The sequence below is a fragment of the Oncorhynchus masou genome, chromosome 31, assembly GCF_036934945.1.
Source record: "Oncorhynchus masou masou isolate Uvic2021 chromosome 31, UVic_Omas_1.1, whole genome shotgun sequence".
NCBI classification, from domain to species: Eukaryota; Metazoa; Chordata; class Actinopteri; order Salmoniformes; family Salmonidae; genus Oncorhynchus; species Oncorhynchus masou.
This window is the reverse complement of record NC_088242.1, coordinates 66122519-66134616: the sequence shown is the minus strand read 5'-3', so window position 1 is coordinate 66134616 and position 12098 is coordinate 66122519. Positions and strand designations below refer to the sequence as shown.

Below are 12098 nucleotides of genomic sequence, written 5' to 3'. Positions count from 1 at the left end.
GGACAGGACATGGTCTGGTGGCCTCTTCAGTGTCTGGCCCCCTTTTGACTTCCATTCAATCCCCCTTTCTTTCTCTCTGTTTCTCTCTGTCTGTTTTTCGATTATTCTCTCTCTTTGTCTCTCTCTCTTCCTCTGTCTTTTTCATAAAATCTTCCCTGTCTCTTTTCTTATTTTCACTCTCTCTCTCGCACTCTCTATCTCTGTGTTTTTTGTGTTAAGGGAACTGCAGTCATGTGACTTTTTTGTCTCAACACAATCACCAGTGTTTGTCATTGGTCGATTTCTTTGAAAGAGCATTGGTCTCCAGGGCGACAGAGAATGGCGGCACCACTTTACTTTTCTCTCCTGCTCCCACCCCTCCCCTCCACATCACGCTGAGTGTGTGGGGGGCTCTTATTCACTCCACTGGATCAGGTAGCAGTGTAACACTCTCTCACAGTGACAGGGCTGTTTCTCTCTCTTGCTCCTCTTTCACACCACCACAGAAACCCAGACAAACGGTTGGAGTCTACTAAACAAAGTGAGTAGTTGTTGGGTTTTTGTCCCATGTTTTGCAAGTTTGCTCTGTGTCTTTTTCTGTTGGCTGTCTTTGTCAAACTGTTGCTTTCAAGAGTGTTTTAATTCATGTGAAGTAATAGACGTTGATCTCGTTCTAAGGCAGATTGTAACAAAAAAACTAATGATAAAATCAGTCTGGAATTGAACTTTTTGTTTGCTTATGTGGCATTCACATTGTCTTCTGGCAACTGATGAAAAATGCTCTTACCAGTAGCTTATCTATTAAAGACATTACCATGGTAACGACAAGAGCAGAGCAATCACTTGAGTATCTAAAGGTGAATGCAGGTCTAACATTGGCACAAATGTCTTGTCTTCATACCAGGTGAGGGTACATTTTACAAAGCTCTCATGTAGGCTATTTACATTCTGAACATCTTTAAGGAGTCATAGAGTCATGTTGTTATTAATGCATGTTGACTAATAATCCATGAGTATGATTCATTTTCTGGCTAGATTGATGGTGGATTTCCTTTCCATGGGAAATTAAAATTGACAGGTAATTTTGGTGTAACGCTGCATTAGCCCTAAACATGGACCTTACAGTTAGTTGTCTTAATTTCAGTGAAAGTCTATGGAAAAAAATTATATTTAAACTGATGGTGTGACATCTGTGGTCTCAAGATTTGTCTTCTTAAAATCATTGGGTCGTATTGGTCGTGCAGTAGAGAAAGCTACGATCTTGAGATGTGAGCTGTCTGTGTTCCTTTGGCCTTGTCCCGACACAATCTTTGGGCTGTGTCTGTGAATTAGGCCACTTTCTCACATTTTTGCATGGCAACCGCCTTCAAGTGTTGTCTTCTTTTGGCTGTGTTTGGTATCCGTGACAACGCCAGAAGCAGAGCTCTCGGCCACTCCCACAGGTGCACTCTTGTCTTGTCTGTCTAATGGCCAGAGGATCTACTGTTACACACACACACACACTGCTCGATTGACCTGGCTGTCCTGTGATACTTGACCTGCGCAGATCAGTCAGTTATCAGTTCCTACACAATAGAGCGGACATACCAGGTTCATTTCAACATCTTTTTAGTCAGGGGAGACCAGTCGGGGGAGAGGTTATACTCAGAGCTTGGTTGCTGATATTAGAGACTGTATTGCTTGTCTGTGTCTTGTATGGGAAGGCTAATGTACGGGAGGCAGACTGGCTGGATCTAGACTAGACAGGGAGGCTAATGTACGGGAGGCAGACTGGCTGGATCTAGACAGGGAGGCTAATGTACCGGAGGCAGACTGGCTGGACAGTTTGGGAAACAGCTGTTCTGTGACGAGTGAATAATTGTTTATCTACTCAAGAGTTTAAGTGTGTTTGTTTGTGTGTGTGTGTGCACCCCCATGAGTGTGAGTGTGTGTGGGCTCACAGGAAGCTGTGGTGGAGTGTGTCATGGCTTTATCTATCCGTAGACATTAATACTTGACTAAGAAGAAAAGGGGACTTGGGCCGCGTTGTTGCTCCCTGCTGCATGGTGCTTTGTATGATGTCACCCCTGGTGGTGTTAGGCAAAGCAGTGTTTCTGTAGATTCTTTAGGCTACTAGATTATTTTTATGCCAGGTTCTGATTAGCCCTTTTACACTACCACTCTCTAGAATATGAGACGTACGGCATATTGTGAGGATGATATCTATAAAATAAATGTGCAGTAGAACAATACAAGGCCATTATGTGAGTGGAGACAGTGTCATGTTCCCCAGGCTGGCGGTTGTGTGCAGAGGGAAGGGGAGGGTGAGGGTGGGACGTACACTGACTCAACCAGCCACCCCACTGCACACACAGCAAGATGAATCATTTGATCCACAGAAGAGAAAGAGAAGTGGAGTGAAAGCCATTGAGACTTATTGTTCTAACAATAGATAGCCCTTTCCCCAAACATCAGAGAGAGAGAGAGAGAGAGAGAGAATGGCACAGACAGACAGACAGACGGACTGACAGGGAGACGGACGGATAGGGAGACGGACGGACAGGGAGACGGACAGACAGGGAGACAGACGGATGGACCGACAGACAGACAGACAGAAAGACAGACAGACAGACGGACAGACGGACAGGGGGAGAGGGGGAGACAGACAGACAGGGGGAGAGGGAGACAGGGGGAGAGGGAGACAGGGGGAGAGGGAGAACCAAACAGAGACAGGGCGTCAGTGCCTGCATTAGGGGACCTCACACACTCTCTGTTAGGCTTACTCTGTGTTTTTGTTCACCCCTGACCTCTGACCTTTAATCACCTGACTGGTCCATTTGCCCTAACCGGGAGTTCATGCCCTTCCACTACCAAAGCACATGCACCCCCACATGAGGATCTGTCTTTTTCAGCCATCTATTTCCTGTGTTCGAGGGTTACAAAATCCACTTGTCACTTAAATCTGGCTGGATTGATTGCTTTCATTTTACTCCTGCAACCCTTTCATACTCTTGCTTGTGTTGTTTTTTCTGCTGAAATGTTTGTGATGACCTGTCAAACACACCCCGTTTGTGGCTGAAATGGGCTGAATGGAATACATTATCTTTCCATTGCATCTATAAGAATGCTAAAGCTTGGACAAGGATTTAATGTATTGTCTTGACACTTAGATGAAAAGAAAGGTTCCCTTTTATTTTGAAAAAGTAATAATTCAATACAGTTGAAATGTTTACAAATTAGATGCGCTGAAATGAAACCACCCCTGAAAATGAACACTTGGATTATAGTGATATTATGTCTGGTCTCGCAAACAATGTAAAGTATGTATATATAGGTGTAATCTAGAGCCAAGCCTGTTGATTTTTAATCTGAAGGCATCCTGCTATTGACACACGTTGAATTTTGCAACAACAACCGCAATTAATGAAGCAGTCCAGACAGCTAGGTCTAGACAGAGCAGGTGAGTGCAGTATGTCTAGACAGAGCAGGTGAGTGCAGTAGGTCTAGACAGAGCAGGTGAGTGCAGTAGGTCTAGACAGAGCAGGTTTATGCAGTAGGTCTAGACAGAGCAGGTGAGTGCAGTAGGTCTAGACAGAGCAGGTGTATGCAGTAGGTCTAGACAGAGCAGGTGAGTGCAGTAGGTCTAGACAGAGCAGGTGAGTGCAGTACGTCTAGACAGAGCAGGTGAGTGCAGTAGGTCTAGACAGAGCAGGTGAGTGCAGTAGGTCTAGACAGAGCAGGTGAGTGCAGTAGGTCTAGACAGAGCAGGTGAGTGCAGTAGGTCTAGACAGAGCAGGTGAGTTAAGTAGGTCTAGACAGAGCAGGTGAGTGCAGTTACGTCTAGACAGAGCAGGTGAGTGCAGTAGGTCCAGACAGAGCAGGTGAGTGCATTACGTCTAGACAGAGCAGGTGAGTGCAGTACGTCTAGACAGAGCAGGTGAGTGCAGTTACGTCCAGACAGAGCAGGTGAGTGCAGTACGTCTAGACAGAGCAGGTGAGTGCAGTACGTCTAGACAGAGCAGGTGAGTGCAGTACGTCTAGACAGAGCAGGTGAGTGCAGTTACGTCTAGACAGAGCAGGTGAGTGCAGTAGGTCCAGACAGAGCAGGTAAGTGCAGTAGGTCTAGACAGAGCAGGTGAGTGCAGTTACGTCTAGACAGAGCAGGTGAGTGCAGTAGGTCCAGACAGAGCAGGTGAGTGCAGTACGTCTAGACAGAGCAGGTGAGTGCAGTAGGTCTAGAGAGAGCAGGTGAGCGCAGTAGGTCAAGACAGAGCAGGTGAGTGCAGTAGGTACAGCCCTGTTCCACCCCTTTAATTAAGTAATATATGCAAATATACCCAGTATATTTATGCAAATGAGGCACATATAATTTTCTTTGTTTTAACATAAAATATAAAACAATTGTGTGTGTGTGTGTGTGTTTATTTGATCATCTGTCTGTCCATCTCTGTCTGTTTATCCATCTTTCTCTTTCTCTCTCTCCCTCACTTGCTTGTCATTTGCTTGTCCCTCATTTGCTTGTCTTTCTGTTTCTCTCTCTGTCTGGCCTGGCGGTTTGTTATCCCACTTACCCCCACCACCAGAACTCCCACAATGCAGAGGAGCTGAGGGTTGGGGCTTGGGGTCAATGTGTGATTTGAGCGTACTGTTGACTTAAACCCTGACTGGCTTTTGTGTTCCACACTGAGGTGCTCCATGCATGACTGAGCGAGAGAGCCCTTCCCTGCACTGGCTGTGGGATGACACCAAACTGGTCTAGACTGGATGACAGCAGAGGAAGAGATACAGGCTACCAGGTTCGCTTCTCTCTTTCCTATTGTTGACCTGATATATGAACCGTTTTAATGCACAGACAAGACAATGGCCTGTTGTAGTAGTACAGATGAAATGAGGTGGGATTATTATTAGGGATGCACGATATCGGTGAACATATCGGAATCGGACGATATTATCTAAAAATGCCAATATCGGTATCGACCTGATGTCTAGTTTAACGCCGATGTTAAAAACCGATGTCAAAGCTAACGTGCATACCAATATAACGTAATAACGCCACGTAAAATTTTGCGCTACACGTGCAACACAGCATTCCTAACCTAGCCCACACAATGCTGCTGTGTGGATCAAGCAGTCAACAAGTCGAGCAATCATTTAAAGACTAAGAACATTTCAGCGAGACAACTCAAAGGCAAGACCATGGAATTCATTGCCCTTGAAAATCAACCATTCTCTGTCGTGGGTGATGTTGGCTTTCGCCAACTGGTCGAGCACCAGTACACACTACCAAGTGCGCTGTTTTTCAGATGTTGCCCTACCGGAGTTACACAGTAATAGCGTCACTGCTATTAGCTTCACAACATACTTACTATGGAACACCGTATGGGTCATTGCATGTCAAAAAAGATACAGTAGCACTGTCTAAGCTGTACAAAAAGTCTGCAAACACCGGCCACAAACGATGTGTTTACAATACCCCGTTGGTAATAAAGAATTATTTGTTTGACCGCAACTTCTGGGGTAGCTGGCTTTAGCCTTTATTTAACTAGGCAAGTCAGTTAAGAACAAATTCTTATTTTCAATGACGGCCTAGGAACAGTAGGTTAACTGCCTGTTCAGGGGCAGAACGACAGATTTGTACCTTGTCAGCTCGGGATTTGAACTTGCAACCTTTTGGTTACTAGTCCAACGCTCTAACCACTAGGCTACCCTGCCCAGCTAGCGCCAATGCAACCAGCCTGAAAACAATGACCAGTAGAAACTGCAGTTATTTTCATTATTCTTAGCAATGATTTAGGAATCCTCGTGAGTAAGTATTAACTAGGTTGCCACTTGATGTTCGCCTATTGAAATTGAACTTCAGTTCATGAAAATAAATAACTAGCCAGCTACTTAACCCTGTTGCCCAAAGCGAACATTATACGCAGCCAGCTAGCTTTATCTGGCTAGTGAGACTCGACCGAATCGGGATATGTGTTGTGAAGCTAGCCACAATAAGGATTAGGCACAATAGTGGAATTTTAGTGGTTAGTGGTTTGCCTTCAAAGTAAAAGTATGTCATTGACAGTGATGCAAATGACTACAAATATTATAATAATTTTATTTTGAAGGATAACCACAAAGTCCACTATTGTGGCTAATCCTTATTGTGGCTAGCTTCACAAAGATGGGTCCGACCACCATTAATCAAATAAGAGCTGTCTTATAAATTAGGGTTATTTTAGATGATGACACCTAGCTATATAGTTAGCTAGCTAACTATAGCTAATGAAACAGATTGTCATGTTATTTGACCCAAACGGAGTTCCATCAAAATCCTGGTTGAGAATGAAATGACTGAACAAATGAACAACAAAACAGCACAGCAAGTAAGTGAAATAAAAATGTTTAGATGATGTTTTACTGGTAATGGGGACATACACTTGAAGTTGGAAGTTTACATACACTTAGGTTGGAGTCATTAAAACTCGTTTTTCAACCACTCTACAAATTTCTTGTTAACAAACTGTAGTTTTGGCAAGTCTGTTAGGACACCTACTTTTAAAATTAGTAATTTTTTATTTGAATTTTATCCCTTTTCCTCCCCAATTTCATGGTATCCAATTGTTAGTATCTACTATCTTGTCTCATCGCTACAAGTCCCGTACGGGCTCGGGAGAGACGAAGTTTGATAGTCATGCGTCCTCCGATACACAACTCAACCAAGCCACTCTGCTTCTTAACACAGCGAGCATCCAACTCGGAAGCCAGCCGCATCAATGTGTCGGAGGAAACACCGTGCTCCTGGCAACCTTGGTTAGCGTGCACTGCGCCCGGCTCGCCACAGGAGTCGCTGTTGCGCGATGAGACAAGGATATCCCTACCGGCCAAACCCTCCCTAACCCGGACGATGCTAAGCCAATTGTGCATCGCCCCACGGACTAGGAACCTACTTTGTGCATGACACGAGTAATTTTTTCCAACAATTGTTTACAGACACATTATTTCACTTATAATTCACTGTATCACAATTCCAGTGGGTCAGAAGTTTACATACACTAAGTTGACTGTGCCTTTAAACAGCTTTGAAAATTCTAGAAAATTATGTCATGGCTATTAGAAGCTTCTGATAGGCTAACTGACAGCATTTGAGTCAACTGGATGTGTACCTACCTTCAAACTCAGTGCCTCTTTGCTTGACATCATGGGAAAATCAAATGCCCTCAGAAAAAAATTGTAGACCTCCACAAGTCTGGTTCATCCTTGGGAGCAAAACGGCTGAAGGAACCACGTTCATCTGTACAAACAATAGTACGCAAGTATAAACACAATGGGACCACGCGGCCGTCATACCGCTTAGGAAGGAGACGCGTTCTGTCTCCTAGAGATGAACGTACTTTGCTGCGAAAAGTGCAAATCAATCCCAGAACAACAGTAAAGGACCTTGTCAAGATGCTGGAGGAAACAGGTACAAAAGTATCTATATCCACAGTAAAACGAGTCCTATATTGACATAACCTGAAAGGCCGCTCAGCAAGGAAGAAGCTACTGCTCCAAAACCGCCATAATAAAGCCAGACTTATGTTTGCAACTGGACATGGGGACAAAGATCATACTTTTTTGAGAAATGTCCTCTGGTCTGTTGAAACAAAAATAGAGCAGTTTGGCCATAATGACCATCGTTATGTTTGGAGGAAAAAGTGGGAGGCTTGCAAGCCGAAGAACACCATCCCAACCGTGAAGCACGAGGGTGGCAGCATCATGTCGTGGGGGTGCTTTGCTGCAGGAGGGACTGGTTCACTTCACAAAATAGATGGCATCATAAGGTAGGAAAATGATGTGACTATATTGTAGCAACATCTCAAGACATCAGTGAGGAAGTTAAAGCTTGGTCGCAAATGGGTCCTCAAATGGACATTGACCCCAAGCAAACTTCCAGAGTTGTGGCAAATGGCTTAAGGACAACAAAGTCAAGGTATTGGAGTGGCCATCACAAAGCCCTGACCTCTGTTAGGAGGAATGGGCCAAAATTCACCCCTTGTGGGAAGCTGTGGGAAGCTTGTGGAAGGCTACCCGAAACGTTTGACCCAAGTTAAACAATTTAAAGGCAATGCTACCAAATACTAATTGAGTGAATGTGAACTTCTGACCCACTGGGAATGTGATGAAAGAAAGAAAAACTGAAATAAATTGTTTTCTCTACTATTATTCTGACATTTCACATTCTTAAAATAAAGTGGTGATCCTAACTGACCTAAGACAGGGAATTTTTACTAGGATTAAATGTCAGGAATTGTGAAGAACTGAGTTTTTATGAATTTGGCTAAGGTGCATATAAACTTCCGACTTCAACTGTACGTAAATGCCAACAAAATAACAGTGGTGTGTGTGTGTGTGTGTAACCTTTTTTTTAACTAGGCAAGTCAGTTAAGAACAAATTCTTATTTACAATGGTGGCCCGGACGACGCTGGGCCAATTGTGCGCCGCCCTATAGGACTCCCAATCATGGCCAGATGTGATACAGCCGGAATTCGAACCAACAACTGTTGTGACACCTCTTGCACTGAGATGCAGTGCCTTAGACCACTGCGTCCATGTGTGTGTGTTAACTGTACTAGAATGCTTAAAAGGCCACTAAAATTATAAATATTGGTTATTAGTATTGGTATCGTTTTTTTTACAAGGAAAATGTTGGATATCGGTATCGGCCAAAAATGTCATATCGATGCATCACTAATTATTACGATTTCCTAATGAGATCATAAAGATAGACTTACATTATTCCCTGATTGAGCCAGGTTTCAGGACATTGAGCCAGGTTTCAAGGCATTGAGCCAGGTTTCAAGGCATTGAGCCAGTTTAAGACATTGAGCCAGGTTTCAAGACATTGAGCCATGTTTCAGGGCATTGAGCCAGGTTTCAAGGCATTGAGCCAGGTTTCAAGGCATTGAGCCAGTTTTCAAGGCATTGAGCCATGTTTCAGGGCATTGAGCCAGGTTTCAGGGCATTGAGCCAGGTTTTCTGCCTATATTTAAGAGTAAACCATGCAAAGACTTAAGAGAAAGCCATCCAGCCCATCTTAATGATACACTGAGCAGAGCTACAATGCAGGAGCTATAGTTTGACCCTGACCATAATGATAGCTCTGCTAGGAAGGAAAAACAAAACATTACTATTACCTTGGTCTTACTTACCCTGAACATGTCTATGTCAACAAAAGTTCAAAACTCAGAGTGTGTCATTGCAATCCTGGGATGGCTTCAATTGGACAAACAATGAAGCAAACATTGGACAAAAGGAAAAACAATATCAATGTTCTTATTGGACTGTAATCCCTTTTTAGGGAAACATTTTTTCTTATGTTTGCTCCTATTTAACAGGACCCTGTCTGATTCTACTTCTTGTTTGTTTTAAAGACCTGTCCCACTGGGCACAGACGTCCGTTCAACGTCCAGTTTTGATTTACATTTGGTTGAGTTGTCAACTAACGTGAATTCACAGTGAAATCAGCAAACATTTTCACCATGTTATTGGATTTTGGTTAAAAAGTGGGTGAAAAAAAGACGACATGCCCTGACGTTGATGACTTTTTGCAAATCCAATAAATTTCCATCGTTGATTTTTGGGGGTTGGAATGACGTGGAAACAAGGATGATTTAACCAGTTTTTGCCCAGTGCGGTGTCTATCTGTCCTGTTCCCACTTGCTGAATGAGGTTTTCTGGGAAACAAGAGAGGGAGGACTAATCTCTGAAGAGGGGGAGGGGAGACAGTTGAGCCTTAGACAATGCTATTCAAGACTGATGCAGAACAGCCAACAAAAAAACCTCAGCCCACTACCCTCCGCAGGACCTAATTGATAGAGTCCCAGGAAAGACCGGTCTATTTATCATTCTCAAATCAAACAAATGTTATTGGTTGCGTACACATATTTAGCAGATGTTATCGAGGGTGTAGCTAAATGCTTGTGTTCCTAGCTCCAACAGTGCAGTAATACCTAACAATACAGAACAATGCACGTAATCCAGATGATACAAATAAAGGAATTAAGAAAAATAGAAATATTAGAACGCGCAATGGACAATATATGATTAGAAAATGTGTGCACAGCAGTACTTATATAGAATGAGCCGTGTCTAGAATACAGTATATACAATACATATGAAGTGGGTAAACCAGTATGTAAACATTATTAAAGTGACCAGTGTTCAATGACTATGTACATAGGGCAGCATTGTCTAAGGTGCAGGGTCGAGTACCGGGTAGTTGCCGGCTAGTAACAGTGGCTAAAGTTTAGCGCAGGGTACTGGGCAGAGGCCGGCTAAAATACTTGAAAGTACTACTTAGGTAGTTTTTGGGGGTATCTGTATTTTACTTTTACTTTACTACATTCCTAAAGAAAATTATGTACTTTTTACTCCATACATTTTTCATGACATACAAAAGTACATTTTTAATGTTTGTCAGGTCAGGAAAATGGTCTAATTCACACACTTATCAAGAAAACATCCCTGGTCATCCCTATCGCCTCTGATCTGGTGGACTCACTAAACACATGCTTTGTTTGTAAATTGTGTCTAAGTGTTGGACTGTGCCCCTTGTTATCCGTCAATAAAAAATAAAAATGGTGCTGTCTGGTTTTAGAAATTTTTACTATTTTACTTTTGATACTTAAGTATATTTTAGGAATTCCATTGACTTTTTATACTTAAGTATATTTAAAACCAAATACTTTTCGACTTTTACTAAAGTAGGATTTTACTGGGTGACTCACTTTTACTTGAGTCATTTTCTATTACGGCATCTTCACTTTTACTCAAGTATGACAATTGGGTACTTTTTCTACCACTGGCTAGTGGTGACTATTTAAGAGTCTGATGGCCTGGAGATAGAAGCTGTTTTTCAGTCTCGGTCCCAGCTTTGATGCACCTGTACTGTCTCTGCCTTCGTGATGGTTGCTGGGTGAACAGGCAGTGGCTCGGGTGGCTGAAGTCCTTGATGATTTTCTTGGTGTTCCTGTGACACTGGGTACTGTAGATGTCTTGGAGGGCAGGCAGTGTGGTCTTGGTATTGAGTTGTGCTGACCACACCATCCTCTGGAGAGCCCCGTGGTTCTGGACGGTGAAGTTGCCGTACCAGGCGGTGATACAGCCCGACAGGATGCTCTCAATGGTGCATCTGTAGAAATTTGTGAGGGTTTTAGAGGCCAAGCCGAACTCCTGACTTTGAAGAGGCACTGTTGTGCCTTCTTCACCACACTTTGTCTGTGTGGATAAACCATTTCAAGTTGTCAGTGATGTGCAAGCCGAGGAACGTGAAGTTTTTCACCCTCTCCACTGCAGCCCCGTCGATGTGGATGGGGCGTGCTCTCTCTGCTGTCTCCTGAAGTCCACAATCAGCTCCTTCACAGAACCCAGTTGCACAGGGCTGGGTTCAGACCCAGGGCCCCGAGCTTATTGATGAGCTTGGAGGGCAATAAGGTGTTGACGGCTGAGCTGTAGTCGATGAACAGCATTCTTACATAGGTTATCCTCTTGTCCAGATGGGATTGGGCAGTGTGCAGTGGGATGGCAACTCCGTCATTCTTGGATCTGTTGGGATGGTATGTTGGGTAAGATGGAGGTGATATGATCCTTAAAACTTCTTTCGGATCATTGGGACGCTAGCGACATCATCCGGTGAAATTGCAGAGCGTGAAATATATTTTTTTTTAAGTAGTAATATTAAACATTCATAAAAATACAAGTGTTGTTCACCATTCTTTAGCTTAGAATCTTTGTAATCGAACCGCTTTGTCCGATTTACAATGGGCTTTATGGTGAAAGCATAGCATTTGATCTTCTGAGGACAGCGCCTCAGCCACTTCCTACATTAACATGAATTCATAACCTGCACAGGTGTCACAAAAATCTAAAATAGTTATAAAATAAATCACTTACCTCTGAAGATCTTCATCTTTTTGCAATCCAAAGGGTCCCAGTTACACAATGAATGGTCGTTTTGTTCGATAAAGTATTTTATATCCCCAAAAAGTCAGTTTAGTTGACGCGTTTCATTCAATAATCTTCTGGTTTCTCCTCATTCAAAATGCATACAAAATGAATCCCAAACGTTACAAATATACTTCGTCCAAACAAGTCAAACAACGTTCCTAATCAATCCTCA

General features: G+C 43.2%; 1 protein-coding gene across 4 annotated transcripts in view; it reads left to right on the top strand.

Annotated features, from left to right (window-relative positions):
• The first annotated feature begins 383 nt into the window (after positions 1 to 383).
• LOC135524284 (ras association domain-containing protein 8-like) overlaps positions 384 to 12098 on the top strand; it is a 57578-nt gene continuing 45863 nt past the window's right edge. For 3 of the 4 annotated variants that reach the window (XM_064951697.1, XM_064951696.1, XM_064951691.1), the window contains exons 1-2: positions 384 to 520; positions 4647 to 4754. The gene's annotated coding sequence lies outside the window, so the exon portion shown is untranslated. The remainder of the gene's footprint in view (positions 521 to 4646; positions 4755 to 12098) is intronic. The other variant, XM_064951698.1, reaches the window with a different exon arrangement.